The following is a 21,087-nucleotide window of genomic DNA, read 5'->3' as shown; positions in this document are numbered from 1 at the left end:
AGAGGTCCCTGCCACATCCTTGGTGATGACAGACATAGACGGGTTTTACAGTAATTATTGGCAAAAGCAAAGGTCACCCAATCTGCAGTCTAATGCAAATGACCTCATTATATATTTTAGAACTGCTCCAAAATCATGCAACATTCAATTAAACAAAAAAGGAGAATAAAGACAGGGGCAAGAATGGGATGGTGAGGGAAGTGGGGGTTGCAGGATTTGCAAGCAGATGCAGGATGGATAGATGGATGGATGGATGGATGGATGGATGAATGGGTGCAATGTGACAGGGATGCTGATGATGAGAAATTAAATGGCATGAGAGAAAGTGTAATTTTACTGGAATCTAATTTAGGTAGAAAGAAAGAAAGAAAGAAAGAAAGAAAGAAAGAAAGAAAGAAAGAAAGAAAGCCACAACAACCTTGGAGGAAGATGTCGATCCTTACTTGCCCTGCAGTGCTGCAATGACACTCAAAATACTGAGCTGACAAAAGGGACAATGAATTAAGATGACGACAAAGAACAATTTGTAAAACTCAAGGCCCACAGCTATAGTACAACAAAAGAGTGGGCCTGTTTCCACATGCTTTCATTTATGAAAGGTAATGATGCATTCAGTTATACATATTTAGCCTTACCCAACAGCCTAACATTTGTAGTAACTGCATCTGATACATTTTCTTGTTGATTAAAAATTTAAAAAATATATAATCTAAATTTTAGTATACAGTATACTGATAAAACAGGATTTAATCAATACATCTGATGCTTAGTTTTCCACAAATAATAATTCAGAATTAAGTACAATTAAATGTAAAGGTCTTGTACAATCTGTAGGAATCCGGATAAATGTCACCATTAGTAATTATAAATAGGCAGCTGATCAGATGTGGCATTTCGAATGAAGATGACATAGCTGAAAAAAAAACCTTCTCTAAAGAGCTCACTCCCGTATTTGTTTGTGTGACAGCTACGCTGATTAGGCAATGCACTGCGATTATTTTCACATAAGGTGACACGTGCTAAGTGTGTGCTGTTTCAAATCTTTTTATAATAAAAATGATGAATGCTGAATGTATCTACACTTAATTAACAGTGGCTTCATCTGTTTTTCTTCCAACTGATGCAAAAGAAGTTGCCCTTAGGCAAGGTTGCCATCTATTTGCTGGCTATTCTAAAAGTGTTAAACTAGCAATACTGACACTGTCAGTATTTTACAGTAGAAGTAGTATTAAAATGAATCCAATAAAGAGTTGTACATAGCATGCAACATACTGCAGCTTTCTTTTTCCAAAAAAGGTTTGTGATCAGTATGTAACAGTGATGTTCATAATAATGCACTGAATAGTAACAGTGAATAGAAAAATTTAAAAAATAGACACCACAGATTGTGACAGTGGAGAAATGGCCGCTTCAGCTTGAAGATAAGGGAAGCAAACAGCAGTCTTAATTGTCAACTAACCACAATACATACAAATGGAAATTATCTTCTCGCATCAATGACACACAGAATTGATGAGAAGTTTTTTTATATATATATATATATATATATATATATATATATATATATATATATATATATATATATATATATATATATATATATATATATATATATATATATATATATATATAATTCCTTTTAATTCCAGTAATTTTTTATTTACTTTATGATTTTAGCATATACTGTTAAACATGACTGGACTGCTGCGACCTTAAAATGAAATCTTGCTCAGTGGCTACAAAGACTTTATTCCAGAATCTATTAAGACAATGAAAGACAAAGACTAACATATTTAAGAATGTGTACAAACCAAAATTGTTTATATTTCACTACGCCAAGATTGTTCCAAACAAAATCTATCATTCATAATTTCATAAACACATGACTGGCTTTAAATAAAACGGTCCACATTTAAATTAAATGGCAGTGTGTGTGGCTGTGGGTGTCTGCTTGTGTTTGTACTTATGTTTATTTGTTGGTTTACACATGTTTGAAGATATTTCTCTGTAGCTGACAGTCACTTGTAGTAATATTAGCATAAGACCAGCTTAAACTATCCCTGCTGCCAGTTTACAAGATATTATGGCTTATCATGCCTGCTAACCCTTATTATCCACTTGTTTTTATAATTTGCCTGACCAAACACACTCTCTTTAACAAACACAAAGCAAATAGCAGCACTTTACTGCTGGAAGGTTTAAATTCCAGAAAGCATACACTTTATGAGGAACTGTGTTTGCCCTTGGTTGGTTACAGAAATACTACAATAAGAAGCAAATTGAAAAAAAAAAAATCTTACATGAGAGTAAATTTATACTACTGAAACCACAGCTGTAAGGTTGTAAAAATAATTCTTGGAATGTGTAAAAAACAAATGCTTTGGCTTCCAAAAGATCACCCTGCAATGTCCTCTCCTAAGTTCAAAGTGGGTCAACATACTGTACGGGTATTAAAATCATTCTGAGTACTACAGTTAGGAAGTAGATGGCAGTAGTGTTTTTAATGAATACAACTTAATTACTTAAAATGATCTAAAGCTTGAATGTTCGAACAAATAACTGATTCACACTAAAGGTTGAGATTTACTTGCTGGTAACTATGTGTACACCGACGAAAAATGGCGACCTCGAGTAGCTTGCGTTGGAGCATCAGTTGTACATGCCATCAAAAAATAATTCTCCGCAACATGCAATCCCACGTTTCTCTGGTGGGACAGTGTCAAATGATCTCAGCAGCAGGAAAGTTTTGGAAAAAAAATGACTGAGCATGTTCACAACTACCTGCACCTACACACCCGCTATTTATGTTGTTTTGTCTGCGTTCTGTGCTACACTTAACCTCTTTGAATGTTGCCAGGGCTTTTGATTATGCTGTGGATAAGCACACATTCATGAGGTGTCAGTCAGACATCAATTAGGCTTACCTATACCCCCTAGTGGTAAATACTTTTTAAACTGTGCGAGGAAGTATGTGAACAATGACACCAATTGGTGAACAACAAGTAAACTTCAACCCTAAAAGTGTTTTTTTTTTTTTTTTTTAACCAAATCCGAAAGCAATAATTTTACTAGATGGCAATAAATCCTAAAACACCTGTGTTTAAAATCACAAATGTGTGAAATATACAGAAGGTCTATGCAGGAAAAACCCAATCTCATAAAAATGATAAAGGTTTAGTTTTATGATGCACAAAAACTATTAGGGATAGGGCTTCCACTCTTCTTCTGTTTCTTTCTTCTCCCGAGTGTGACCATATGGAGCACAGTGTGCAAGTCAAAAACAGCTTCTGTGTTGTATTGTGTTCCAAACAAACACAATGTAGCTCTACATTTCTATCAAGCACACGTTTAATGAGAAGCAGCACACACTGAACAGAAGCGCATTCTCGGACACACACACTCACAGATGCACCAAATAATGCAACCTCTTCACCCCCACAAATAATCTTATCTAACAGCAGTCTGACACCTGCGGTGAGAGAACACTTCCCACGAGTCCACTCTCACAATCAGCCCACTGAGCGAGATCAGGCAACCAGGAAAACAAAACTCACCTGAACATTTCTTTCTCTTGCTCTCTCTACCCTGCTCTCTTGCTTGCTCTCCCTGAGAGACCAAAGGTGCTATGCCATCTGCTGGTCACCTTAGAAAATACATTTTCAGTCAAGAAAGGCCAAAGCATGATTGTCTCCTTGGTTCAACTGGCTGTGCTGACTGATTTTTGGTCTCCACTGCATTACACCCTTGCACTGCTACTACTGTTTACATTTGCTTAACAGACTGCATCATCAAACTTATTATATATATGTGTGTGTGTGTGTGTGTTTATGTGTGTGTTTATGTATATTTTTTTTTTCATATATACACATCACCAACTGTGACAAGCTGTAACTTTCCATAAAATATCATACTAAGTGAAACATTAGCAGCTGATAGACATTGCCTCCTGTCAACATTCGGATTTCCTCTAGGCTCATCCATATAATGCTTCACAATCTCACTCAGTCAGGGCTCTATTTTGATGACATAAACACAGTCGAAAACAAGCTTTTCAAACAGCTTAAAAAAAGATGAAAGATGTGAAGATAAAAAGAGCTCCCAAACTTGTTTCTGTAAGCAACACTCATACAAAAAATGACAAATAAATCACAATCTCGCCTGTCTTTGATTCTGACTCTAATATTGACGTAGTCTGCTCCTGCTGCCTCTCCAGAGTCTAAGTCTGCTGCCTTCTGCTTTTCATCATTAAATCATAGCTAGGCAGTTCTGAGAAACATCTGCATTCTGTCACATTCACAATGAAGCCCAATCAGTTACACCCTTGCTCTTTGGTTCACGACAAACACACACACACACAAAGATAAACACAAAGATACATTAATCTAAGTCATATCTGACCTATTTCCCATTTTGCTAACTTGGAAAAATGGACATGTAGTGTGAGTGTTTGTGTGTGTTACAGTATGTGTAACAGTGTTGTGCTTTGCTTTAGTCCTTTACAGAACACTTGCTTAGCATGTGATTATCAGCACACTCCATCATTTTGACTCGATTTATGGTTGCAGTATGCACTGTGCGTGTTTATTTATCCTTCAATCATTTATTGTCCAACCCACATAGGTGACATTTTTCTCATAATAAAGCATGAATCCACATGTACTCATACAGTACACCCATCCCCTGACTCACACTGTCACCTGTCATCTTTCACAGATGACAGGTTCTGTGACCGGCCCTCTCTCATTGATGCCCTCAAACGTACAATTTGTTGTCTGTGCATCTATTTACACCTCTCTAATTAACTCCATGTCATCGCACTTTCATACATTAGCATGAACACGCATCCCTCTTGTTTTTGTCTGTTAAGCATGTACATGTGTGCTTTAGCTTTTTTATGTTAACCAAAGCAGAGTTACCACATTTAAATGTGAAAGAATGTGCAAAAACCCATTCTTTGACAAAAAAATATCCAATTTATAATAAGAAAATCTAAAAAACTGATCATAAAACCTATGAAAAAAATACTGTTATACAAGAATAATCAGTTCATTAAAACATTAAGAAACACAGTGCATTTTTACAAAGAGTAAGGGTGCCATTGTTTTACGTACCAATTTCTATGGCCACTGCTAAAAATTATTAATGGTATATATAATACTAAACTGTGCCAAATCAACATGTGGACAATGATCCGCTGTGGCGACCCTAAACTCACAGGATAAGCCAAAAGGACAAAAAAATCAATCAATCATAATGATAATAACAATAACAATAATAATAATACTAAGAGTATAAAATTACTTTAAAGATGTATAGTGAGAGCACTTTAACACACCCGGAGCTGACCACAGAGCTGTACATAGATAGCCAAATAAAAACCATACTAAAAAACAAAAAAATAAATAAAACACTAAACACAATATATAAAAGAATAAAGGACAAAACAATACAATAAAACAAGACAGTCTCAAAATGGACTATGTAGGGGCCTGCCTAATGAGCAGAGGTAGGAATTCCATAGTTTAGGCCCAGCAACGGCAAAGGCTCTATCCCCTAGGAGCAAAGTAATGTAGTGATAGCTTCCTTCACTAACAGCCATGTAAATGTGTGACTGTGCTGAAAACAACTCATATACTATACATATACTTTACTAGATATAAAAGAATACATAGAATAGGGATAAGATGCAATAAGAAGTCTATACCCTGCATACCCACACTTTGTGCTAAAACCCATTATCTCTTAAAACTAAGCTTTCGAGGATGATTTTGGTTAACTTCATACTAGCGCTCTAAGAATTTGAAGTTAGTCTTAAACTGCAGCTAAAGGGCATGGTGGTTGAGCTAACCATGTCTGACACTACAAGCTGCCTACATCTGAAAATATTAAATGAGTACATTGCCCAAGCATGCATGTCTAACTTTATATGCACAAACTTTTTGTAGCCTAAAGATGGGGAAATCTTTCCAGCCCAGCATCTTATGGACAGTTTGCTGTGTAATAGTGTGGAACATATAGGGATTTTCATCCTACATTTTAGTCTATAAAAACAGAATCAAATCAAAACATTTAACAGGATTTACCTCTTCTTACTTTTTGTGAAGGAAGAAAATTTTGTTTTATAATTAATACCAACACCTGGGGCTAAATCTTGACATCATAGGCTCAACTACTCTTTTTTTCCTTCCCACCCTGCGGTGACCTCTTACCTTTTTCCGAGAAAGGTCTCAGCACCCTCATCCTCTACATCTTTCTCTTCATCCTGACTTTAGTGGGCTGTTAAATAACCTGTGAGAGAGGAGTAGTTCAACCAGTTTCTCGCTGTACCTTAAGCAGAGCTGAAGAAAACTGAGCAACTGCCACAGAGCATTAGCTACAAAGTTAACTACTACTGACTCACTCATCGGTTCCACCCTCTGCCGACATCCACAGCCATAAAATGAGAGACGCAGCAATTCATCTCTATGTGTGTCTCCTGCATCAGGATGAAGGATTTGACACTCAGAGACAGTTAACTACAGAGCAGAGCAGGCTAGGCCCTGAGCACTGAATGGGGAAGCTTGATGTGTTTATGAGTTACAGTCGATGTGATCTTAGTGCTGCACTCAGCTGTAGACAGTGTACACTGAAGTCAGTCTTCTGTGGCTCTATGGAGGGTGTTACCTTTTTACTGACTCACTACAAATGATACTGGGGCCCACCTTTGTGGCAACACACTAAAAAAAAGTGATATTAAGGGCAAATCACAAATGAATTAAATACATTAATGTTGAATTAAAAGCTACAACTTTTTTTTGTAAAACCAAAGCATAATCAGTGTACTTTCGATCCGTAATAACCTACAACCTTATTAGTCATAAAATCCTATTTGTGATTCCATTACACCAAATAGGTACAGAAGCACACATTTGTTTAGTTGGATCCCTGTTTATCCTGTGGAAATAATGGCTATTTACACAGCCATGATTATCCAGCTTTGAGAGACCAAATGTAAATCAGTCAATCAGGAGGTCTGGTTGACTTTGGCATCCGGTAATCTAGATTTCCGTTTTTTTATTTTTTTTTTGAAAAGGCATTCACAATTTTGTTTATCTTATTACGGATAGGATTAAGGATAGGAAGGATAGCTCAGTGTATTTTCAACTTTGTATGGACTCAATTCGGCATTTCGTGTCTATTACTGAATATTAGCACCTGCAAAAACAAACAAAGGTACAATTTTTATGTGTAATTTACAAGAGCTTTTTAATGCCCACTTGTTTCTTTATTTTTGTATTGTCTATCCATCCATTATCTTTAACTGCTTAGTTTCAAAAACATTTATACAAAGTAATACAAAGCAAACTGAGCAGGGAATCAACGTCGGCTGTTTACCACTCTTATTTCTCTTTGCTTCTCTCCGTGCTTCTCTCAACTGTGTCTCTTTCTTTGTCTGTTAATGGAAATAAGGTATTATGAGGGTGTTAATCTAATAAATTTAGGTAGTGCAATAAATATGCAACTAATCCACATGGTGAATGTCCATGCCTCTACATTATTACAGTCTCATTTAAAAGCTGAATCCAAGTGACTGGAAAATTAGCAATGTGCTATAAAGTGCTAAAACCTACTGTAATGAAATAGACAATCTGTGCGTATAGTAACTGCTGTCTAAAGGCAATGAAAAAGTAAAAACTAACATACGTACAAGTATTTGCCACTTTGACTTGCGTTTTTAAGATCTGGTCTGAAATAATTAAGTCTGTTGCCTAACTGCAGGCCGTGTTAATAAGAGCTTTCCACTATACCTTCAATGGCAAGAGGAAAAGGACATTTTGTAATCTCTATGTGTTAAATTGGCAACTTGTAACCATTCCCAAACGCAGCAGATGTTCATGCTGCTTGATAATGGGAAGGAAGTGTTAACGGAAGAGATGTCTGATGATGAGGCACCATGGAAAGGTGATATAGTGTCCACAAATATCAGTATCGGCACCTGCGCTTGCAGTATGCGCCAGCCGTTATGGTGTTGCATGGGCACGCAAACGAGACACGCTGCTGTATACTAGGATGAAAATATAACTCTGAAGTGGAGCCTCACCAAACCTCCCAAGGATTTCACAAGACACTAATGTGTATGTGTTCAGGGTATGTGTATGCCTGGTTTAAATATAATATTATAGATATGTAGTAGATGTGGGCGACTACTAAAAAAGATTCAAGAGTGAATTTCAAACATCCTGCTGTAGCAACATATGTCAAGTCTCTCTTGCCAAAAGTGCTCAAGCCTGGATGTACTGGCAAACTTCAAATGTAAAATGTGAATGGATAATGGATACATACATATGTGTTGACCGTACAGCTTTTTTACTTTAAATGTGGGCGAGAAAAGTACTTTCTAAAAACCAGTAAACCAGTAAAATAAACACATAAAGTAGACCGGAATGTTTTCAAGGGCTTAGTTTATGATACAGTGTGTTCCATCAATCCTGAGCCTATGGCTTCTCTACTAATCCATTAATTATTAGACAATCAAAGCTGCTTCGTGCTAATCCTCATTGTATCACAATACCTTGGATTTGTAAGGTATACACCAATGCTGCTTTGCTATTTTACCCTTTAGGAAATTAGAAACTAACTTTTTTCTGAGAGAACAGTCAAAGAGAATGAAATACAATTAAGCTCAAGCCTTAATAATTAATTTTATGGTCAATGAACTTACCAATACTTATTTCTGATGCAACTAATCATCTGGAAAATAAGAATCACCCAGACCTTTTTCCATTTGTTTTGTTGCCAAGCAGCCAGCAATTTCCCTGCAACAGTTTCTATGAAAGCGAGGCGCCAGCATAATGTATAGTGGTAGATGGTGTGTCGCAGTGCATAATTTGTTTTTGTTTGTATGTGATCGTCTGGCCGTTTGCATTTTGGGAGACTGTGACAGAAAAGTAACGCACATACACACACACATACACACACACACACATACTCTCTCTCTTTCTCTCTCTCTCAATCTACATTACTTCGTAGAAAACCATTCAGTCAAAATGTACACCAAAGCATTATTATACTGTATGTTTATGCAGAGCAGAAGGGCAATTTGCAGATTGTAGATTTTTTTTAAATTATGTCTTTTTATTTTTACCTTTAATGTGACCATGCAGCAAGATATTCTAGATAGGCATGTGGGGGTGAGAGATGCAGAGATTAACAAGGAATGAATATTAATGGACCCGAAGACATTTTCCGCTATGTGGGGGTCCATACATTATCTCTGCTGTAACATACATAGAGAAGAATGCTGATCATGATCCCATTAAGATCCCTTGTTATCATGTTATAAAGTTTAAAACATTGGACGTACAAACATAGGAATATCCTAAACCGTCAAGACCAGTAATGCATAAACAAAATTAAAAGAGTTTCTCTAGAAAAACTCTTTTAAGGTGAAATAACTAAGCAATCAATCAGTTTGTAGAAGGCTAAGGCTGAATATATATGCTGTTACACAGCATACAGTTTGTGCAATGGACATCAATGAGAAATAAGTTCATCGGACATAAGCACATTAAGTAGAAAATTAAGTAAAAGAAAAATAAATAAAATAAAGAAAAAAAGGAAATCAGGAAAACTGCATCCTGTAAAAGCATATTCAACTTGGAGAACTACGGTAACATAAGTATTTTTTTAATTCCTATCATTTATGCCCCCACTAGCAGCCACTGAAAAACCACATCACTACAGGCCATTACCATGGGCACACCTCAGACTTTACCCGAGTGCACAGTACTGCATGCTGCTTCGTTTTCAGCAAATATTTCCTTTTCTCAGATCTACCTGTGTTGGGATAGCAAAGCACACACAGAAACTGACAGCAAGGCAACAGTAAAGTATGTCTCTGTTTTTACCGTATATTAGAAAACGGTGACATTGTACAGCTGCAAACCTTTCTTACTAAGTCTGAATAAATGCAAAACACTGCGGTGGGGGTGGGGTGGGGTGGGTTAGTTATGATTCTAAAACAAAGTAAACATTGAGCTATTAAACCAATGCTTTATCGGTTTCCTCTTTTTACTTGGCGCATTTCTCAGTAAACCCAAGTTAAATTCTACTTGGTTATGTTCAAAACATCCACCCTTACTGGATACCCACCTAATTACTCTGAATGTACAGCACCTCCATAACAATATCCACTTAATAGAAAATAGAAAAACAACTAAAATAACACTCTGTTCCGACCACGGATGAAATTGTACAACCGCATGCTAAATCAACGCGCTGAACGCCTTCTGTTTTGGCGACCCCTGAAGGGACAAGCCGAAAGCCTTTAACCTATCTTTGCAGCAAAGAGAGGTGTATTGTATTGAAAACCACTTGTTCATCACTAAACTCTTCAGTTGACAATCAGCTGTAACATTTCCTATGCTGCTAAATCTCTACTGAACAATTGTAAGACTTTCTCAGGATGTCCTGTGGAGAGCCAGCCTCTGATGTCAGTTCAACTGAAGACTTCCCACCATCTCTGGTTGTACAGGAGGCTCCCCTTGAATAATGAACAATGAGAACAATGTTGACTTCTTCTGTTCTAGTAAAATATGTGCAACTGTTATCATTTAAAATCACTGTAACTGTTCGTGTCTCTATACCATCGGTGAAAGCATGCCAGCGTTAACTTCCTTTTACTCAACATTTCCTTTGACTTTGGTGTTAGCAAGTTTTGGTTTTGAGGGTGTGAATTGAATAAAACAGGCTCTGTAATGTCAGCATCAAACTCACTTTGTTCGTTCTATTCATGTTCCATCTTTTTCGTATCTTTTTCTTTTTAGGGCTCCTTTTATTTTCTCTGTGCGCTTCTTTGTGACCTGCTCGGCCACAGATTCTGTGGTACATACACCGACAGCCTGAGGCAGGATGCCCTGATTTCCCACATTGGGAGAGAGGCTTTGCCTTTTATACTGGTGGTCAGATTCTGCAAGTGGACAGATGTACTCAGCTACTGATTTTCTCTTACACCAACCCACCATCCCTTACTGATATACTGATCTCTGTGAACTTTTATGGGTTTAGGTTATGCTCAGTCATTTTTAAATTATTTTAAAAAGCACACTATGTCAAGGTTTTCCACATAATACACTGTTTTTCAGAGTAAGCAGAAACATGCTTTCTTTCAAATCTCGTGACTGTGAGAGGTGAAGTCATATCTGACAGTTACAGTACATAGTACAGTACGGGTTAGACAAGCCAGCAGGGACAAACAGAATTGTAGTAATAGGCAGTGTCAGTAAAGCCTTGTAAATGAGAATGACAGATGATTTGTGTGCAGCCTTGCTCCATCTCTGTAGCCCTCAACTCAACAGGCTACAGGCCGTTTTTGCCCAGTGGTCAACATGTCAGCCGGACAGGCACAGATTGCTTGTCTGTCTCCCTGGAAGGTTACAAATTATAATACCACGCATAACAGACCCAAGTGAAAAGAGATGGGCTATATTAAGTAAAAACAGATCTCTACAAAGAAATCCCAATTAATTAAAAATATAAAACTGAAAAAAATGATTCACCCTTTTCAAAGTACCTCACCGAAATTATTTATCATTACTGATGCAGCCAATTGGCTTCAAAAGTCACATAACTGGTTCATTGGAGATGATTTCAGGGAATGTTTTGCAGGATTTTAGTATAAATACACCTGTAGCTGAAAAAGCTAGTTACTGCTGAAAAGTATCTTGGCCAAAATTGCTCTATGAAGACAAACCAACACGCCAAGCAACTTTGTGAAAAGTTTGTTGAAAAGCAGAAGTCAGAGGATGGGTACACAAACTGTTTTTAACTCACTAAGTATCAACTGAGCATTGTTCAATCCATCATTAATAAATGGAAGGAACATGGCACATACATAAATCTGCTTACAGCAGGCTGTTATCAAAAAGCCAGTGTGACTGTGGAGAAAGGAGAGTAGTGACAGAGATCAGTGAGACACCTCTGACCCCTTTCAATGAGGTACAAGTTTCATTTACTATACATACACATACAGTAATGGACCTCGGTATATGGAAAGTGAAAACTATTTAAAAACTGTGTAACTAGTATTGTATCCAAAGTTGAACTTTACCAGGGCTAAATCCTTAAATGGTTTCCATCCTTTCAACTGAAACAGCTGACCAAGTGAATTTATACACCACGATTTTGGAAGGTGTAATGGAACTGAGTGAAGGAATAATAGCACATCTAAGGAAAGGCAGTTTCCAACACTTATCACACAGTTGATATCAGAAATCAGATTGGTATAGCATGACAGAAAAAAAGCATTTCTTGGTACGACAGTTTGAACAGATCTCAAATATTCATATATTTAACAGTGACACAAAGTAAAGGAACCCATTTAAACGCTGTCACTTGATGTTCAAAAAATCCCACAATCACTAAGCTAGATGCAGTATTCCTGCTAGCAGCTGCAGGCTTGTCACACACACCATAATACGAAGGTGTCATCTCTTCTCAGTGAATTTTTTTTTTATTTCAGTTTGGAAAGATATGCTTTCCAAGTCATGGATACATACTCAAAATGTTTGCTGTTGAAAAATATCTAGGAGCAATAATTTATTACACATCTAGTAATAAAATCCCTAGAGAGAGAAAAACAAGGATGTCTTCAAGTTACATAAGCTGTATCACAAGCTCAGCTGTTTTTGTCAAGATGGGTACCTGCATTCCTTATCCGTATAAAAGAAAACTAAATGGCACACACTCAGAACAACTAGTATATACGTGTTTGTAAATTTGCATTTGCTCACTTGGGACTCTCTTACAACCTGCCAAATAATATTCCAGCTGGGACACAGCAATGCTGTCATATAAAAAAAGGGCTGTATATTAGTTTTCCTCTAACCATCCCTTGTTACCAAATTATGACAGAACAGCAAAGGGAAAAAAAGAGGATTGGTGTGAGGAAGAGGGATGACAGATAGTACCAAGAGAAAACAAAACATAGGGTGAAAGTCACAGTATTAGTTTAAAGAGACAGCTTTCACAAGAGCATGTAAATAAACATAATGTCTACAGCCTAGTATCACCATGAATCTCATTACACGTCTTAGCCCTGAAGCCTTTTTCTCAGCCTCTCTCACAAGTCTTGCCGCTTATCACATAAACGATTATTGACTGCATCGCAGGTTATCAATACCATCAGAGCAGTTTTACATATAGTAAAGCCCAGCAACTTCATCATTGTAAGCCAGTAGAGGCAGACAACTGAGAGGCTATAAAGTTATACCAGGTTTTACAATGAGCATAAAGGGGTTTGGCGCGGTATTTTCGGCAGAACTGTGGAGTCTTTAAATTTCAGTGAGGGTTACCCTGGGTTATTATAAATGTTAATTATTTGACTGAGAACATTCTGAGGAAAGGTTATGATTTTAACCCATCGAAGATGCCTGAATATCTGTCTGTTAAGACACTTGAAGGTAAAATAAAGGGCAGAGCACTCCAGTGTTACCAGTGCATCGCTACAAAACAAAAGCTCACGTAACATGCTTGTGTGATGGTGCAATGTATTGGTATATAAAATGGTGCCTCAGGTCTTACAGCTGAGCCAAAACAACTTAATGGATTAATTGGGAACCAACTGAGATAATTAGGCCTTTGGGGTTGTATGATTCCACCCCACTTCGACTGTTGCCTCAGAAGTGTGATGTAGTGCGTTCCTGCTGTGTAATCGAGATAATTAGCAAGAATGTTGTGTCACTGTCCAAAGATTAGCAAAAGGGAAAGGCCAAACAAGGCTCATTAAAATGTGGTTCCAACCTAGAGAGACCTGACAGAATGTATTTACTGACAGAAGCTGTTTTGTGTTCATTTACTTTACTTGTAACTTTAGAAAAGAGAGGCAAACATAGATGAAATATTTAATTTCTTCATTCTTCTTCAATCATGCCATGAAGAAACACCTCACTTAAAGGGATTTGTCCAGTTCGTAGCTCGGAAGCTGTTAACCACTGCCCATGCACTGCAGTGCAACTGTTTCTTTAGCTCATTCGAGAACAATGCACACTACTGTCATATATTTGTTTCCCCTGAGGAGAAATTACTATGGATAGCTAGCTGTTAGCTGAGACTAACTGAGCCAGGGCTTCAGTTGTTTACTGTGCTCCTATTATTGGATGCCAAGGTGTCCTTCTGTGAGGCTGACAGGCACTGAGTAGTAGGCCAAATTGATTGGTCTGCTCTTGCCCACCAAAAGGACCTGAACTCAATTTGCTTGTGATGGCTTCAATTTCCTGGCTGGACAAAATCCCCTTGCTCTTCTTTCCCTCGCTCACTCTCTCTCACCATCCCTTCCTCGTTCAAGAGCTGTCATTTAATTTCATTACTCAACAGGGGAGGTTCATGCCCTGTCACATTTGTCTGTCATCCGTCCCTCGCTCTGTTCATGTGAACCTTATCAAGAGTATAGAGAAAAGAAAGGCTTGTTTTTAAGACACTGGTTATTTTAGTATTTCCCAGAATAGCATCATTCACAGCTTTTGCTGACATCGAAATCAAGACCTGGTGCACAACATTTTCTTTTAAAGACGGTTGGTGAGTTGGTTTTTCATCTGGATGGCAGAGCTGCAAGTGGGTAAATGTTCAAGCTGTAGTTTTATTTAGGGTATTAATGGTTGAATGCAAAAACATACAGAAACTAAAGCTCACACAACCATGCTGTCTGGCTCCATATGGGTGTTGTTTGTAAAAAATCATTAACGCTGGTGGTCTTAATAATGTCAAGGACGACAAAGTCTGCAGCTACACAGCCCTATACACAGCAAAATGTGATGCACTGTGTGCAGAGGTGGTAGAAGTATGCTATCTCAAAACTCAAGTATAGGTGGAATTCTTCACTACAAGTACCACTTCAAATCGAGTAAACATACTAAGCAGATTATCTCCATTTTACTAAAGCTACAAAGGTAAAAGTACTCCACAAAAAAAAACTATGTATTTCACACAATATTGATTCTGGTAATTATGGCCAAACATGTACAGTAAATAAAAGTAAGAGTCATAGATTACTGTTGGTAAACAGGGAGCTGATATGACTTTATGTCTTGACAGGTAATGCGGTGGTGGAGTGGTTACCACTGCCACTTGTGGTTTGAATGTGAGTGTGAATGGTTGTTCGTCTGTGTATATCTCTTTGTGTTGGTCCTGAGATAGACTGGCGACCTATCACGGGTGTATCCTGCTTTTCACCCTAACACAGCTAGGATAGGCTTCAGCACCCCATGACCCTAAACAGGATTAGCAGTTACACATAATGGATTGATGAATGTGCTGACTAACTCATAATGATACATCAGTTCTTACTTATTCATAGAGTTTTTTTAAAGACATAAAATAATGTTATTAATCCTACCAGGTGGTATTAATGTTGTGGCTGATCAGTGTAAGTAGGAGACTGTTGTGGACATGTTACGGATAGGGTTTCACATCTCTGTGCCATTATTATGCCAGTATTTTGCTGGTTATTCAAGAGAAGGTCATCAAAGGTTAGACTAATTTAGGTCTTTCTTTACAAAGTTTGCTTTCTTCCACAACATTTCTCAGGAGCAGAGACCCAATTTCTGTACATCTTGTAAACTAATTTCAGATGCACATAATGCCCACACGGTCAACAACTGATTATAAAGAAAACAGGATCTAACGCCGGAGTCAAGCAAGAGGTCTTTGAAGTGATTACCTTACATGTTTTGGCCTTGCTATTGTTGCTTTAAGATAAACATGCGGAGCCACTCAGCATATGCCAGCTTATGCCAAGATGAAAGATTTTACAAGCCATTATCAGAAACCCACAGATTGTACTGAGGGTATTAGCTGGCCTCAGAAATGTGCTACAACTGCAAAGATCTTGCTCTGATTTTAGACACTGGGGATGGGGGTGGTGAGTGGGGGGGTCAGCCTCTCAGCACTTTTAGATGATCTAGATGACAGCAAAGAGATTAAGGGCTGGCAAAATGTGAGGTCCTAAAGATAGCTAATCACATACTGTACCATATAACAGGAAACTGTCCTAAAATGTTACCTCACTTTATTAATCTGCATTAATCTTTTCTTCCTTTGACCCTCTAGTAAAAGCTGTTTGAAATTCCTAAACCCTGTGCAAATAGTTGAATAAAAATCACACACAAGTACACACAATATCCTATGATGAATCAACAAATCTGACTGAAACAAGCAGCACTAGCTTCTAACTCGCATTTTCTCCTGCTTTTACTCCCCTCTGTCTCAGAGGATATGCTCTCTTCTGGGTGTATTTACCAGCGGTCCTATGCTTTTACCTCCAGGAAACAAGCGGCTGATCTGGCTCATATTTTACAATGATTCATCTTGCTCAGTATCAACCACGAGGCATAAATGTGATACAACCAAATTAAGACCGCTCAGCCAGACAAACAAGCTGGGGAATTTCAAACCTATACTTTTTTTCCCCCATTTAGCTTTGTGAGCCACTGCAATTCATTGCTATATTAAGGCTGAGTTCTTAAAGCAGTTTTTTCATGTTGGATTTGTTCTTTCCATTATTTATTCATTTCTTTGTTTATTTTAAAGGCACCACAATGAAAAAAAGGATAGCTACACATAAATATTCAGACTGAACCTATGCAGTAAGATGACATATTTTTCCAGCACAACAGTAAATGCTGCAAAGTGCAGTAAAGAAGCTTTTGAAACCAAGTGAAGCTGGAGGTTTTTTTGTATAATCAAGTCAAACTCATGTTTAAAATAACTAAGACCCTATATTAACTACTTATATCACATCACACATCTGCTGCTAAAACAGAACCTAATCTGAACCTAATCTGATTGATCCATATGATCCAAATTTATTTCTAAAGCACTTTAAAAACAATACAGTTGTCCAAAGTGCTGTACACAGACATGAAGACAAATCCAACACATAAAAGAATTATAGATATAAGACACAAAAACAAATAGAACAAACAGTAAAACATAGTGAAAGCCAAAATCTCAAACTGAGATAAATGCCAAGGAGAAGTAATGTGTTTAAGGGAAGATTTAAAAACAGAAAGTGAGTTGGCCTGCCTGATGTGCTAGGGCAACTTGTTTCACAGTTTTGGGGCAGCCATTGAAAAAGCACGGTCACCTCGAAGCTTCCTCTTTGGCTTAGGGACACCTTAAAGTGAGTGATCTCCTGACGTAAGAGAGCGTGATGGAATATATGGCAGGAGGAGGTCAGACAGATACTGTGAATATACATACATAAAAAGAAATAAAACAATTTTAAAATCAATACATGATGGTGAAATATTCATATATATATATATATATATATATAATCAGTCTTACATCCTTTCAGCTGTTTGATCAGCTAAAGCAAAGCTGACTTTAGCATACGTAGTCTGGGCGGACATGCTATGCCCTGCCATTGCTAGATGTGTCCATTCTCTTCAATGAGTCAAAAAGGCCTACAAAGACAAAGGCAGACACACAGGACAATGTGCATGGGGAACGAGAGAGAAAGCACCCTGTGAATGCAATGAAGGGGCACAGTAAGCTGGACACTGACGGGCCTATTTCACTCATGGGAAACTGCATAAATAGATATAAAAAAAATTGCACTGAAACACAGACGAATCTTTTGTTTTTTGCTTCCTCATATCCTTTGTTCAACAGTGTGAAATTATCATTTTCATTATCTTATCAATCCCTTAATCAGCCACAGAGACATATACTGCAGAAAATATTTCCTGTCAGTGTACGATTGTGCAGGGGATAAGGGTGATTTCCCTGCTCTCTAATAATCCTCCATTATTACCTTTTTATGAAACTATTTGGTAAATCCAAATATTAAATTCTCCCTCTAATTGTGCTGCAGTTTACAAAGGGGTTTTAGCAGGCTGCAGATTGTAGTAAAATGTAAAAAGTTGTGCTATGTATAGGTTCATATGCACTGGTTCAATTTCTGTTACATGTATCACATTAGTCTAATAATGATAATTACATTTTCAAGAAAAAAGGTGAGAGTATTTAATGAAATGGATGTTACACATGTATGACCTATATAGCACCACATGATTTAGTATGTATATATCTCTCTATATATATATATGTGTGGTAATAATTTACAGATGGCATTATGTTTAAAATTTATTCATCCAGTAATATTAGAAATACATATTTTATTACATGAATAAATTATTCAAATTCCTAATATTACCAGACTAAATTCATGGGTTCATTTAATTGTTAAGATAAATAAAAAGTTGAATTTCATCAGTGTCAATGGAGTCATCTATCTATATAACTATCTATATAAGTTATTTTTCATTTAATTGCTACATATGTCTTTTGTAATTGATACTTTGGTGTTGCTTATGTTTGATTCTGACTCTTAACATAATTTTTTCTGGCCTTGTTAGATTAAATTAGAATTAAATAAGTGGAGCTGACAATGCACTGTATCTTAATAATTAAAGTTTATACAATATTTGAAATATTCTTGGAAAGCCATTTATAGTAGCCATTGTCATTGTCATGATATATTATTGATTTGGAGGCATTAAAGCAGATATGAAATTATATTTATTTTGAAATGTCCATGTAATTGGCCACAGGATCAATAGCAAGGACACATATGACACAGGCATCAAAGTAACATTGTGACAATAAATAATAGGAACGTGCCAGTATTCATTAAAGAATCTAATATTTTGATTGTTGCAAGTGGAGCTGGGCCAATAAATCAGCCAGGCTAATTTATAAGCCAATATTAACTATTTGCATATGTACAGTATTTCTGTGTGTAGCCAGTAACAACAGAGCTGAAGTGCTTAACTAGTAAGTTTCAATTTAAGTGTCACTACTGCACGTGAGAAGTGAGGACTAACAAGTTTCAAGTAACACATTTTTAACACTGTGAAATTACTAATTATTATATAAACTACACCATTTTGTTAAAACATGAAATAAATGGCTTGATTTTGCATTATCTGATATCAGAGGTTCCAGATTTTGGCTTCTTTTTAATGAGGTGTCTGTAAAAGGGTTCAAAGAGCAACCAACAAGCATCTCTATTTTAAGAATTTGCTACTTATCATAAAATATAGTCCCAAAAAATAACTGACAGATCGTTTTAGTACAGTTTGCATTCTAACAGACAATGTAGAAACCTGGTACTTTGGTACAAGTTACTGTAAAAAAAAAAAAATCCTTGTACAGATGAGTTTCGATAACTTCTCCCGAGACAGAAGAATAGCATGAAGCGCTCTCTCTCTCTCTCTCTCTCTCTCTCTAGCATCAAGGCAGTTTTTCCTGCTCCTGTCTCTATTTGAAGGGTAGTGATGTGTATAATACTTCTCACCATGGCAGCTTCAATTGAAGATAGAAAACAATTGAGGTAAAGGAAAATAAAAAAATAAAACTGTATAGTAGCAGAAGGAGGCGAGTTTACATCAGAACAAAAAATCAGAATATGCAGGTCAGACAAAGAAAGGAAAGAACCATACCAGAAGCCGGGTTACATCATGGCATGAAAGTACTAGAACTAAAAAAAGTCGACTCAATTAAACCAAGTTAATTGAGGCTAATTTTTTGTTGAATTGGGTGATTTAATCAAATGGATGAAAAGCAGTTGTGATTCTGGGAAGCCCTGCCTGGTTTAAGGAAGAGAAGTCTGGGTCTTCACAGGTATGTACGGACTCAGACAAAGGACATTTTTAAAGACCACTGAACAAACGTTGACCAAAAAGCTCACCAGCTTGGTCTTCAGCAGTTAACTGGCAAATGTGAACAAATGGAGAACGTTTAACACCATATACTATATCAACCATTGGTGGTTGGTGTGTTCTGGCTATAATCAATATGAGAGTGCACAGTGCCTTGCAGCTTGCTTTTTTATGGAGTAGACATGTTCTTTATCATTAGAAGTAAGAGTACATGCAAACTCTTAGAAAGGCTGCACCCGGCCAGGATTCGAACCAGAGCATTGCTTATCACTCCCCCACCGTGCAGCCCTTGATTATAAGAATAATGTTTTTTAATAATGATTACATCAGTGCAAAAGTCTGCATCCCCCTTGATATACTCCCTAGGTAATTAGCTTTAATATGTAAAATGAGGTGTCTGATCTTTATAAATGACTGTCAACACTTAATGCTGGATGAGTGGCATAAGGTTTGTTAAACTGGGCTTGCACTGGGCTTCCAGGGGCATTGTCAAGCATTTTGCTGCCAGAAACAAAAACAATGAGGGATTCCTGGGATCAGAAAAACAGATTTCAGTTAACCTGAAAATGAAATTGGTAAACCTTGATAAAGCTGGAGAGCTGTTTGGTGATGCCAGTACCAACTATGAAGATCATCATCCAGAAATGGAAGAAACATGGACACATTCATACTCTTACAAGGAGTAGAGCACCAAGAAAAATAACTGAAAGAGGCCTTATAGGAAACATACTCATAAAAAAGCAGGGGAGGTGATAAAATTCTTAGAGACAACTGGAATAAAAGTCCACAACCCATGGCCAAGCATAGTCTGCACAAGTCAGGGTTGTTTGGTAGACATAAGGTAGGATGCTTGGAGTATGCTAAGGGTCATTTGAAAACACTAACTGAGTCCTAGAATAAGAATTTGAACTCTGATGAGATTAAAGTTAAATTATTTGGTCATATTTTGCACAACTATGTATGACGAGAAAAAGAAATGCCTATGAGAAGGCTGCTTATGAAAAGAGGAACACCATGGCCACAGTTAAACATGGTGGAAAATTCCCGGTGTTTTGATTGCATCAGGCACTGGAACTCTGTAAAAAGTGAAACCCAATATAAGAAGATTTTAAACCAAAGCCTCCTAAAGGCAACAGATCCTTCAAAAAGACAATGAATCAAAGCACAAGGCAAAGTCAACTCAGGAATGGTTTGGGGTTGGAGGAAGCAAAAAAGGAAAGGAAGGACATTAAAATATTTGAGAATATTTCATAAAAGGGTATGCAAACCTTTACAATGATATAATGTTAATTTTATATATAAAGTGTACACACACACAATTTGCACATAGCAATGGCTGTGTATTATTGATTTTCTGTAGGGGGCTGTTGTGATGAAGCCAGTAAAA

General features: G+C 37.1%; 1 protein-coding gene across 8 annotated transcripts in view; it reads right to left on the bottom strand.

Moving 5' to 3' along the window:
* The window catches only part of LOC137122626 (protocadherin-9), a 200,063-nt gene that overhangs the window by 66,527 nt on the left and 112,449 nt on the right, over positions 1 to 21,087 (bottom strand). The gene's annotated exons all lie outside the window — the stretch shown is intronic.

Source organism: Channa argus, chromosome 2, assembly GCF_033026475.1.
Source record: "Channa argus isolate prfri chromosome 2, Channa argus male v1.0, whole genome shotgun sequence".
Taxonomy (NCBI): Eukaryota; Metazoa; Chordata; class Actinopteri; order Anabantiformes; family Channidae; genus Channa; species Channa argus.
Note: the sequence above shows the minus strand (reverse complement) of the source record. Positions and strands in the feature narration are given on the sequence as shown.